The sequence below is a fragment of the Sus scrofa genome, chromosome 1, assembly GCF_054392235.1.
Source record: "Sus scrofa isolate SSC_HxYL_T2T_F1_AM1 chromosome 1, Sscrofa_HxYL_maternal_Yorkshire_Landrace_v2.0, whole genome shotgun sequence".
Lineage (NCBI taxonomy): Eukaryota > Metazoa > Chordata > Mammalia > Artiodactyla > Suidae > Sus > Sus scrofa.
The window spans coordinates 54968173-54981312 of NC_139383.1; positions in this window are offsets into that span (position 1 = coordinate 54968173).

Sequence of the window (13140 nt, forward strand, 5' to 3'; positions counted from 1 at the left end):
CCCATGGCTACATAGGTACTGAGAGCCAGAGATAAAATTTGAACTCAGGAGTGTTTGACTCCAAGGCCCATGTCTTGTCCCCTACACCCTGCTGCTTCTCTAATGATGTCTCTGAAATTCTGTGTGGGGGCTTGCTTGCCATAACTTGAGAAATAAATGCTAGCCATGGAGAGGGGCCAGGCAGGCAGCAACTGAAGGGGTTGATGGGCTTCTGTGATTGTTGTTTCTCAGATTCTGGTTTCACTGCAGTGCTTAGATTTCTGAGATAGAGAGTAGCTGGGAGGTTTTGGCAAAATGCATAGTTTTTACTCTTTGCTATGGTTTACTGCATATAATTTCTGTCTACGTCCCTGCCATAATAAGGTGAGCAGAGGAATGAATGCCTTTCAAAAATCTTCTTACCTCCTTTAAAGTCTAGGAAAGAGCTGGCTTAAGTAGTCTATTATGTACCCTTTTATACGGACTCTGATCTGACTCAACTCAATCGTTAGAGTTGTAGGAGTCTTCCAAATGAAAGGCATGGCCCAGCTTTTTGGTTCTGCACTGGTGAAGGAAAATTGATAGGCTAATTACAGGAGCTGGGAAAGAGTTTCTGTCTTTGCCCTTTCTAACAAAGGCTCCATCCATTTTCAGGTGGCCTTATCATGTGCCACTAAGGATTTCATCCTGTCCTTGGTAAACAATGGGGCCCTCCTTCCTGGGGAGATAGGAGGAAGGAAGGAACAAAGTATAGGCATCTGTGTATACAAAGGGAGCTTAGCTGAAACTCACAGAGAGGCCAACTCTTCTTAAGTGGAGCCATGGGTATATTCTCTATAGCTCTCAATGGGCAGTGGCTGGGGTCCTGGTTGCAGCTTGTTTCTTTCTTTTTTTTTTAAAACTTTTAAAAAAGTTTTATTGACATATTTGATTTATAATGTTAATTTCTGCTATACAACAAAGCAATTAATATATATAGACATTCTTCTTCATATTCTTTTTTTTTTTATTTCCCCAATACAGTTTTTTTTTCTACTGTATAGCATGGTGACCAAGTTACACATACATGTATACATTTTTTTTCTCACATTATCATGCTCCATCATAAGTGACTAGACATAGTTCTCAGTGCTACACAGCAAGATCTCATTGCTAATCCATGCCAAAAGCAATAGTCTGCATTTATTAACTCCAAGCTCCCCATCCATCCTAATCCCTTCACCTCCCCCTTGGCAACCACAAGTCTGTTCTGCAAGTCCATGATTTTCTTTTCTGTGGAAATGTTCATTTGTGCCATATATTAGATTCTAGATATAAGTGATATCATATGGTATTTATCTTTCTCTTTCTGACTTGCTTCACTCAGTATGAGAATCTCTAGTTCCTTTGGTGAAAAACTAGAGAAGTGTAAGCAGATATTTTATCCTTGGTTCCTCGGAAAGTCTGACCTGAGGCAAAGGACTTATGTGCTAATATTTTCTTAGGGAGGGCAATTCCAGGGAGCAAGAGTGAGGGACAAGAGACTGAGGCAGGTAAGATGGGAGAATCCAAACAAGGAAGCGTTATTATCTAGTTGGCCCCTGTCAAGAGCACATAAGTCCAAGAAGACACAAAATGCATCTGAAGATAGTTCATCCAGAATGAGAAAGAGAGAAGAATTTATTTGGCTAAAGATTCACTCCAGGAGATGCTAATTAATCCTCCTGCTCTCTTTGGGTTACACTCGCTCCACCAAATGTGCTCTTGGAGCATGCTCATGCCTTGATATCAACAACAAAATCCCAGACAGGACAAAAGATTTGAGCCTTGGGCCTGAGGTGAACCACTATCAAGTTTTCCCCATGTGAATTTGATTCTGTAGTGGCGACAAGAGCAAGAGGCAGATGAGGCTGATGATGTGTAATATAAATTACATGCACCATGCATTCCTTGCACCATTCTTCAGCTCTGTTCCATTAATACAGAGTTAATGCAAGGTTAACAAACCAAGCTGTAGTCCACTACTGCCTCTGGCTGCAGGGTTATGGTGGGTAATCCTCATCTTCCCCACCAATCATTCTAGATAAATTTATTTATGGATTTTTATTTTATTTTTTATTTATTTATTTATTTTTTGCTCTTTCTTTGGGCAGCTCCCGCGGCATATGGAGGTTCCCAGGCTAGGGGTTGAATCGGAGCTGTAGCCACTGGCCTACGCCAGAGCCACAGCAACGCAGGATCCGAGCCGCGTCTGCAACCTACACCACAGCTCACAGCAACACCGGATCGTTAACCCACTGAGCAAGGGCAGGGACCGAACCCACAACCTCATGGTTCCTGGTCGGATTCGTTAACCACTGCGCCACGACGGGAACTCCAAGGCCCTGATATTGTGAAGCTCAAGGCCTGGCTTCTCTGATCACATGGTTTGTCTTTCTGATGTAATCAGCTCCCATTCTGCATCTAATGAGCCACCTCATTGACATAACAGGGACATTCCTATCACTTGGGAAATCCCAAGGATTTAGAGCCTTTTTTTTCAGGAACTAGAAGCAAAAGCCATTCAAGCTCTTTCTTATATTGATGAAATCTTAACTGAGTCTTTTAGAGACTATCCCAACATTCTCAATGGGAGCCTCTTCTGGGTGACAGGCTTACAGCAAAATCAATGGCTCACATATCCCGTATTGCATTTCATCTTCCATAAAATGGGTCCTTTGGTCTGAAGCATATGATGTGGGGTACCACACCAACAGATTAGGCATTACTTTCAGATAGTGGTACAGGAAGAGACACTGTTGACAGGAGAGGGAAACCCATATGTGGAGAAAGTCATCATGAAGACACATTTATGTATCCCCCAGGGTGTGGTCAATCTACTATCTAGTGGCTGGCTTTATCTGCTTGAAGAAAATTTCCATATTAAAGGCTTATTTTTACTCTGTGTGGTTGGCAAGTTGGGCACTCAGCAGTGGCAGTGGCTAGATCACCATTGGTGAGAGGAAACCCTTGCTGCTGGGCCTTGAGCACAGCCTCCACTCTTGGTTTCTATGCTACAAGGAAGGCCACATCCACCTGTGTAGAGGGATGACATGGAGCGAGCCCATGGGCACTTCGAGAGCAGGTGACAAGCCATCTCAGGCTGTGTGACAACAATCTTAGGAGAGATCCCAATCCAGAATGGCTCAGCTGGACTCTTGAGATCATGATCCAGAGAAATCATGAGTGATAATAAAATGGTTCTGTTGTTTAAAGACACAGAGAGTGTTTCTTTTCAAAATTAGTAGGACAAGATGTAAGGTGCAACAGCTTGGTCTTTTGTCTTTGAGATGATATCCTGGCAGATCATTGAACCTCTCCAAACATTACCACCGTGTCACCTCTTGGGCATTTGGGAGAGTTTATATCCTGTACTTTGAAATGTATATGTTTTTTTTCCAGGGCATCCAGAACACTCACCTCTCCCTGATGCTGTTCAGGTCCAAATGGCATGATGCTATTCATATATGGGTCCTTGGGACTTCCTGCAGCATGCCTCACTGACCTAAGGCTCTGCAGATTGTATACAAGCAGAGAGCAGGAGAGGTCAATACAGCCTGTGGCAAGACAGTGAATGTGTTCAAATCTCTGATTTAAATAGAATGGTATAATATATTTTAGAAACATTGTCATCAACATGGACAACATTTCACTGATTAGTACTTAGCTTCAATTTTCACATACTACATGGGATATTTTATTTCCTGACAAAGTCAGCTATATAAAACAGAGAGAGTAAATTTATTTATGGATTTTTATTTTATTTTTTATTTATTTATTTTTGCTCTTTCTTTGGGCCGCTCCCGCGGCATATGGAGGTTCCCAGGCTAGGGGTTGAATCGGAGCTGTAGCCACTGGCCTACGCCAGAGCCACAGCAACGCGGGATCCGAGCCGCGTCTGCAACCTACACCACAGCTCACAGCAACACCGGATCGTTAACCCACTGAGCAAGGGCAGGGACCGAACCCACAACCTCATGGTTCCTGGTCGGATTCGTTAACCACTGCGCCACGATAGGAACTCCGGATTTTTATTTTTTATAAGTAGAATAGTTCATGAAACATACATATCAACTGAGCCATGAAACATTCTCTGAAGATAAATATTTTACATAATACTTAAACATTTTAAAGATGTTTCTTTTCAAAGATAAACAGTTTTGAAATAAATGTATTTTCATATCAAGGGGGAAGAAAACCTCAGAAGAATGGCTGAAACGTGTGTTTATGAGAGCCACATAAATTCTCGGATAAAATCATGAATATTCTTGTTATAGTTTTGGTACAGCTAAGAGAAAGATCAGGCTAGAATTTCTCCTACTTTACAGAAGATGAAACTGAGGCTGTGATTAGCTTAGCCAGCTCAGTAAGTCAGTGACAAAATCCAGGTCAGAAATCGGGTCCTTATTTAAGGCTCTTAACAAATATTAAAAAAGAAAAGCAAAATGATACAGTCTTAGCTCTAGTCTCCTCAAAATGTATATTTAACCTCTTTGAGTATATATCTGTACCTAGACTGTTGATATTTAGATGCCGATTAGCCAACATGAATTGTGTGGCAGGTATGACAGCCTTATATTTCTTTATGGAATTTCACCTTTAACTCTTAGAGCTTTCATTTTGAAATGGTATAAATGGTCAAAGAGATGAAAATGAATTGAGTTGTAAATCAGTCAGTACAACCTGTGGATTGAAAAATGCTGCTTAAGAGTTCCCGTTGTGGCTCAGTAGTGACAAACCTGTCTGGTATCCATGAGGACTCCACTTCGATCCCTGGCCCATTCAGTGGGTTAAGGATCTGGTGTTGCCGCAATCTGTGGTGTAGGCTGACAGCTGCAGACCACTAGCCTTGGAACTTCCATATGCTACAGTTGTGACCCTAAAAAGCAAAAAAAAAAAAAAAAAAGCAGCTTTAAAAGGCTCTAAAGGCCATCTTTATTGTGAGGCTTCTTTCCTGAGACAGTGGTAGTGATTTTAGTCCTGGGCAGTGCCTCAAAGAACTGACTGTGAATTTTGGGGACAAGTTTGACCTTGTCACTGAGGAAGGCATCAATGCTATTGAGGTAATTCTCATATTCAGTAGTACATCAAAACATTGGATATCTTGAGTACTTGTGCTCATGTCAGGAAAGGGTTTGCCTTAAGGTCATTTGTCCTTTTTTTAAAAAAGGAAAAACCAGAAACAAATTGAATTTCATATACACATATAAATGGTAGTTCTATATACTATATATGAGTGTGTGTATATATATATATATATATATAACAATGTATTAGGTATTTTTTAATTTAAAAATTTTTTTATTACAGTATAGTTGACTTAAAATATTCCTTCAATTTCTGCTATACAGCAAAGTGACACAGTCACCTCTACATACCCGTTTTTTTCCATTTTCCATCAGGTTCTTACCCAAGAGACTAAATAGAGTTTCCTGTGCTGTACAGCAGGATCCCATCATCCATCTGCTCTAAATGTAACAGTCTGTGCCTACCAACCCCAAACTCCCTATCAGTCCCCCAGTCTCCCCTCTTCCCCGGCAAACACAAGTCTGTCCTCCATGTCCATGGAGTTAGATCATGTCCATGTAGTTAGATCATTTGTGCCATATTTTAGATTCCACATGTAAGTGATATCATATGTTTTTTGTCTTTCTCTTTCTGACCTCACCTAGTATGAGAGTCTCTGGTTCCATCCACGTTGCTGCAAATGGCATTATTTTGTCCTTTTTATGGCTTAATAGTATTCCAGTGTATATATATGTACCACATCCTCTTAATGCGTTCATCTGTTGATAGACATTTAGGTTGTTTCCATGTCTTGGCTACTGTGAATATTGCTGCAGTGAACATACAGGTGCAAGTATATTTTTCAATGAAAATTTTGTCCAGATATATGCCCAGTAGTGCAATTGCTGGATCATATAGTAGTTTTATATTTAGTTTTCTGAGGTACCTCCATACTATTTTCCGTAATGGTTGTACCAATTTACATTCCCACCAACAGTGAAGAAGGGTTCCCTTTTCTCCACACCCTCTCCAGAATTTGTTGTTTGTTGACCTAATGATGGCCACTGTAACTGGTGTGAGGTGGTACCTCATTTTAATTTTGATTTGCAATTCTCTAATAATTAGTATGTTGAGCATTTTTTCATATGCCTGTTGGCCATCTGTTTATCTTTGGAGAAATGTCTATTTAGGTCTTCTGCCCATTTTTTTTTATTGTGTTGTTTTGTTTTTTGCTGTTGACTTGCGTAAGTTTTTTGCATACTTTGGAGATTAAACCTTTGTCAGTAGAATCACTTGCAAAGATTTTCTCCCATTCTGTGGGTTGTCTTTTCATTTTTCAATGGTTTGCTCTGCTGTGCAGAAGCTTTTGAGTTTAATTAGGTCCCACTGGTTTTTATTGTCATTATTCTAGGAGGTGGATCAGACAAGATGTTGCTGTGATTTATATCTAAGAGCATTCTCCCTATGTTTTCCTCTAGGAGTGTTATAGTATCTAGCCTTAAATTTAGATATTTAATTCATTTTGAGTTTATTTTTGTGTACGATGTTAGCAAATGTTCTAATTTCATTCTCACATGCAGTTGTCCAGTGTTCCCAGCACCGTTTATTAAAGAGACTATCTTTCTTCCACTGTATGTTCTTGTCTCCTTTGTTATCAATTAATTGACCATAGATGCTTGGGTTTATTTCTGGGCTTTCTATCATTGTTACATTGATCTATATTTCTGTTTTTGTGCCAGTACCGTACTGTTTTGATGACAGAAGCTTTGTAGTAGAGTCTGAAGTTAGGGAGCCTGATTCCTCCAGCTCTTTTTTTTTTTTTTTTTTTTTTTTTTTTTTTTTTTTTTGTCTTTTTGCTATTTCTTGGGCCGCTCCCGTGGCATGTGGAGGTTCCCAGGCTAGGGGTCGAATTGGAGCTGTAGCCACCGGCCTATGCCAGCCACAGCAACGCAGGATCTGAGCCGCATCTGCAACCTACACCACAGCTCATGGCAACGCCGGATCGTTAACCCACTGAACAAGGGCAGGGACCGAACCCACAACCTCATGGTTCCTAGTCAGATTCGTTAACCACTGCACCACGACGGGAACTCCAAGTTCTGTCTTTTTTTTTTTTCCTTACCAATATTGCTTTGGCTATTCAAGGCCTTTTGAGTTTCCATACAAAATTTAAAATATTTTGTTCTAGTTCTGTGAAGAATGTCATTGGTGATTTGATAGGGATTGCACTGAATCTGTAGATTGCTTTAGGCAGTATTGTCATTTTGACTATACTGAGTCTTCCAATCCAAGAGCATGGTATACCTTTCCATCTATTTGTGTCATCTTTGATTTCTTTCATCAGCATCTTAGAGTTTTCAGAATACAAGTCTTTTGTCTCCAGGTAGGTTTATTCCTAGGTATTTTATTCTTTTTGATGTGGTGGTAAATGGGATGGTTTCCCTAATTTCTCTTTCTGATCTCTCATTGTTAGTATATAGAAATGCAATTGATTTCTGTGAATTGATTTTGTATCCTGCAACTTTATCAAATTTGTTGAGGAGCTCTAACAGTTTTCTGGTAGTGTCTTGAAGATTTTCTAGGTATAGTATCATGCCATCTGCAAACAGTGAGAGTTTTAATTCTTCTTTACCAATTTGGATTTCTTTTATTTCTTTTCCTTCTCTGATTGCCATAGCTAGGACTTTCTAAACTGAGTTGAATAACATTGGTGAAACTGGACATCCTTGTCTTGTTTCTGATCTTAGTGGAAATGCTTTCAGTTTTTCACCATTGAGAATGATGTTAGCTGTGGGTTTGCCATAAATGGCTTTTATTATATTAAGGTAGTTCCCCTCTATGACCACTCTTTAGAGAGTTTTTAATCAGGAATGGGTGTTGAATTTTGTCAAAAGCTTTTTCTGCATCTATTGAGATGATCATACGTTTTTTATTTTTCAGTTTGTTTATGTGGCATATCATATTGATAGATTTGAAGATAATGGAGAATATTTGCAACACCGGGATAAATCCTACTTCATCATGGTGTATGATCTTTTTAATATATATTTGTATGCAGTTTGCTAATATTTTGTTGATGATTTTTGCATCTGTGTTCATCACTGATATGGCCTGTAATTTTCTTTTTTTGTGATATCTTTGTCTGGTTTTGTTTTTTTGTGATATCAGGGTGATAGTGGCTTAATAGAATGCTCTTGGGAATATTCATTCCTCTGCAATTTTTTGGAAAAGTTTCAGAAGAATGGGAGTTAACTATTTTCCGAATGTTTGATAGAATTCAGCTGAGAATCCATCAGGTCCTGGACTTTTGTTTTTTGGAAGTTTTTAAATCACGTTTTCAATTTCAGCACTTGTGATTGCTCTATTCGTATTTTCTATTTCTTCCTGGTTCAGTCTTGGTAGGTTGTATGTTGTTCTAGGCATACAGTTGCTCTTAGTAGTCTCTCATGATCCTTTGTATTTCTGTGGTGTTAGTTGTAACTTCTTTTTTGTTTCTACTTTTATTCATTTGAACCGTCTCCCCTTTTTTCTTGATGAGTCTGGCTACGGGTTTATCAATTTTGTTGATCTTTTCAAAAAACCAAGTTTTAGTTTCATTGATCTTCTCTATGGTTTTCTTTTTTATTAATTTGTGCTCTAATCTTTATGATTTCTTTCCTTCTACTAATTTTGGGCTTTGTTTGTTCTTCTTTCTCTAGATGTTTAAGGTATAAAGTTAGGTTGTTTTTTTGAATTTTTTCTTCTTTCCTGAGATAAGATTGTGTTGCTATAAACTTCCCTCTCAGAACTGCTTTTGCTGTGTCCCAGAGGATTTGGATTGTTTATCTTTATTGTCATTTGTTTCTAAATATCTTTTAATTTCCTCTTTGATTTCTTCAATGATCCATTTGTTGTTTCAGAGCATATTGTTTAACTTCCAGGAATTTGTGTTTTTCGCTGTTTTCTTCTTGTAGTTGATTTCTAGTCTCATAGCATAATGCTCAGAGGAAACACCTGAAATAATTTCAATTTTAAAACATTTACCAAGACTTGACCTGTGGCTCAAGACGTGATCTATCCTGGAGAATGTTCCATGTGCACTTGAGAAGAAAGTGTATTCTACTGCTTTGGGGTGAGAAGTTCTATAGATATCAGTTAAGTCTATTTGGTCTAGTGTATCATTTTAGGCCTTTGTTTCCTTATTGATTTTCTGTCTGGATGATCTGTCCATTCCTGTAAGTGGGGTGTTAAGGCCCCACACTATTACTGTGTTACTGTCAATTTCTCCTTTTCTTATTTTGCTTATTTGAGTTCTTTCTCTCCTCTTCTTGGTGAGTCTGGACAGAGGTTTGTCAATATGTTTACCCTTTCAAAGGACCAGCTCTTGGTTTTATTTATTTTTTTTCTATTGTTTTTGAATCTCTATTTTATTGATTTCCTCTCTGATCTTTATGGTTTCCTTCCTTCTGCTGACTTTAGGTTTTATTTGTTCTTTTTTTCCTTAATTCTTTTAGGTGGTGGATTAAATCATTGATTTGAGATTTTTCTTCCTTTTTTGAGGAAGGATTGTATTGCTATGAACTTCCCTCTAAGCAATGCTTTTGTGACATCCCACAGATTTTGAATTGTTGTGTTTTCATTATCATTTGTCTCAAGGTATTTTTATTTATTTTTAAAAGTATTATGTTTTAATAGTTATTTCCCCAATACAATTTTTTTTGCTACTGTACAGCATGGTGACCCAGTTACACGTACATGTACACATCCTATTTTTGCACATTATCATGTTCCATCTTAAGTGACTAGACATAGTTCCCAGTGCTACACAGCAAGATCTCATTGCTAATCCATTCCAAAGGCAATTGTCTGCATTTATTAACCCAAAGCTCCCCATCCACCCTACTCCCTCCCCCTCCCCCTTGGCAACCACAAGTTTGTTCTCCAAGTCTATGATTTTCTTTTCTGTGGAAAGGTTCATTTGTGCCATATATTAGATTCCAGGAATAAGTGATATCATGTGGCATTTGTCTTTCTCTTTCTGACTTATTCACTCAGTATGAGAGTCTCTATTTCCATCCTTATTGCTGCAAATGGCATTATTTTGTTCTTTTTTAAGGATGAGTAGTATTCCATTGTGTATATATACCATATCTTCCTAATCCAATCATCTGTCAATGGACATTTGTGTTGTTTCCATGTCTTGGCTATTGTGAATAGAGCTGCAATGAACATGTGGGTGCATGTGTCTTTTTTAAGGAAAGTTTTGTCCGGATATATGCCTAAGAGTGGGATTGCTGTGTCATATGGTAGTTCTATGTATAGATTTCTAAGGTACCTCCAAACTGTTCTCCATAGTGGTTGTACCAGCTTACATTCTGACCAACAGTGCAGGAGGGTTCCCTTTTCTCCACACCCTCTCCAGCACTTGTTATTTGTGGACATATTAATGATGGCCATTCTGACTGGTGTGAAGTGGTATCTCATGATAGTTTTGATTTGCATTTCTCTAATATTCAGTGATGTTGAGCATTTTTTCATGTGTTTGTTGGCCTTCTGTATATCTTCCTTGGAGAACAGTCTATTCAGGTCTTATGCCCATTTTTCCAATGGGTTGTTGGCCTTTTTGCTGTTGAGTTATATAAATTGCTTGTATATTCTAGAGATTAAGCCCTTGTCAATTGCATCATTTGAAACTATTTTCTCGCATTCTGTAAATTGTCTTTTTGTTTTCTTTTTGGTTTCCTTTGCTGTGCAAAAGCTTGTCAGTTTGGCTAGGTCCCATTGGTTTATTAGTCTTTTCAGGAAGCATTGCTGGGAAACCTGGTCAGCACACACCCTCATACCATGTATGAAAATAAACTCAAAATGGCTGAAAGAGTTAAATATAAGAGAAGACACCATAAAACTCCTGGAAGAGAACATAGGCAAAACATTCTCTGACATCAATGTTATGAATATTTTCTCAGGTCAGTCTCCCAAAGCAACAGAAATAAGAGCAAAAATAAACCATTATTTCAAGGTATTTTTAAATTTCTGTTTTGATTTCCTCATTGACCTATTAGTTTTTTTGGTTTTTTGGGTTTTTTTGTCTTTTTTTGCTATTTCTTGGACCGCTCCCGTGGCATATGGAGGTTCCCAGGCTAGGGGTCGAATCGGAGCTGTAGCCACCGGCCTACGCCAGAGCCACAGCAACGCAGGATCCGAGCCGCGTCTGCAACCTACACCATAGCTCACGGCAACGCCGGGTCGTTAACCCACTGAGCAAGGGCAGGGACTGAACCCGCAACCTCATGGTTCCTAGTCAGATTCGTTAACCACTGCGCCACGACGGGAACTCCCATTTCATTTTTTAATGGCTGAGTAGTATATCATTTTATACACACACACACGTGTATGTGTGTGTGTGTGTGTGTGTATGTATATATATATATATACATATACATCTTTATCCATTCATCTGTTCGTGAACATTTAGGTTGTTTCCATGTCTTGGCTATTATAGATAGTGCTGCTATGAATACAGTTTTGTCTGGATATATGCCCAGGAATGGGATTGCTGCATCATATGGTAACTCTATTTTTAGTTTTTTGAAGAATCTCCATACTATTCTCCATAGTAACTGCACCAATTTATGTTCCTACGAACAGTGTAGGAGTGTCCCCTTTTCTCCACACCCTCTCCATCATTTGTTACTTGTAGACTTTTTAATGATAGCCATTCTGATGGGTGTGCGGTGGTGCCTCATTGTAGTTTTGATCTGCATTTCCCTAAAAATTGGTGCTTATGAGCATCTTTTCATCCACCTGTCTCCTTATATTAGCTCTTTCTTACTACCATTGAGTCTCCAGTAAGTCTTACATTAGATCTTGCGTAAGTCAAAATGACCTAAGACTTCCTTTTCAAGAAGGAAGAATCAAGCCCAGGATGTAACATTTTCTGAGCTGGATTTAAACCAATTTGGTAAACAAATTTTACAAGAGGCTTCTGAGAAGCTAAAGGTATTCTCCTGCAGAGTAATCTCTATCTGAAGTAAATACTCTTCAAAAACAAACAAACAAACAAACAAACCTATTAATTGGAGAGATTGTATGTTATTCCTATTTTTTTGAATGTTTTTCATTTTATAGGAGCAGTGTCTTTTGTAGGATCTTTTGCTATTTCACACTGGGTTCCATAGTTATTTAGAAATGTTCTAGGTAGAACCTGCAGGACCTGAGGGAAGTCTATGGCTCATGAGGGCAGTTTGTTCTAATCAACATCTTGCAACCACTTAGCACAAATGGAGGAAAAAGATAATTCATCGGATTCTTACTCTATGCCTTCAATGTACAATTCATAAAGGAGCATGGATATTACCCTTGTTCTTATAGCTCAGGTTTATCCTGGAGAGTTGCACAGACCAGAAGATAGACTATATAGGTAGACTATAATTTCTAGGAGCCTTCCAGCTGTGACCTTGAACCTTCACCACTCTCTGGCAGCTTAAGCTTTTTGGGGTGTCAAAGGGAGGAGAAAACTTCCCACTCATGTGCAAATCTTGAGCACCAGCTTGTTTGATTGCTAAAGTACCTTTAGTTAAATAAGTGAAGGACGAAGGACATGAGATGCAAAGACCAGAGACTCTCAGAACATGGGCTATGAAACTTTTTCCTTTTTGCTGGTGGGGAAAATTTAGAGACTGGGGTGGGGGGCATTTAGTCTCTGATGGGAGTTGAAGCAGGGAGAGCAAAGGAACACTCCTAGAAAAGAGGAAAGCGGGGACCTCACAGTTCTGTCTCCAGCTGCCTGTTCATCCTCCTTTGTGCCAAATGGGCTGAGTGGCCAGAAGAGGGAATGGATGGGTCCCATGATTCAGGACACGCAAGAGTGGGCCTGACTGCAGCTGGAACTAAGTTGGAACTGTTAAGGTCCAGTTTTGTAGGTCTTTTCTTCACTAATTCTTATTTCTGAGTTGGATTTGGAACTTAGCATTTCCATCAATTAATCAATAGGTCAGATACTTACCCATTTTCTAAAATTTTGTTACACAAACTTTTCAACATATAGCAAAGTTAAAAAGTTTTTTACAGTGAGTATCACTATACCTACCTCCTGGATTACACCATTAACACATTAACTCATTCACTTACAAGGGAGTTACTCCTGGCTGTCAGAAC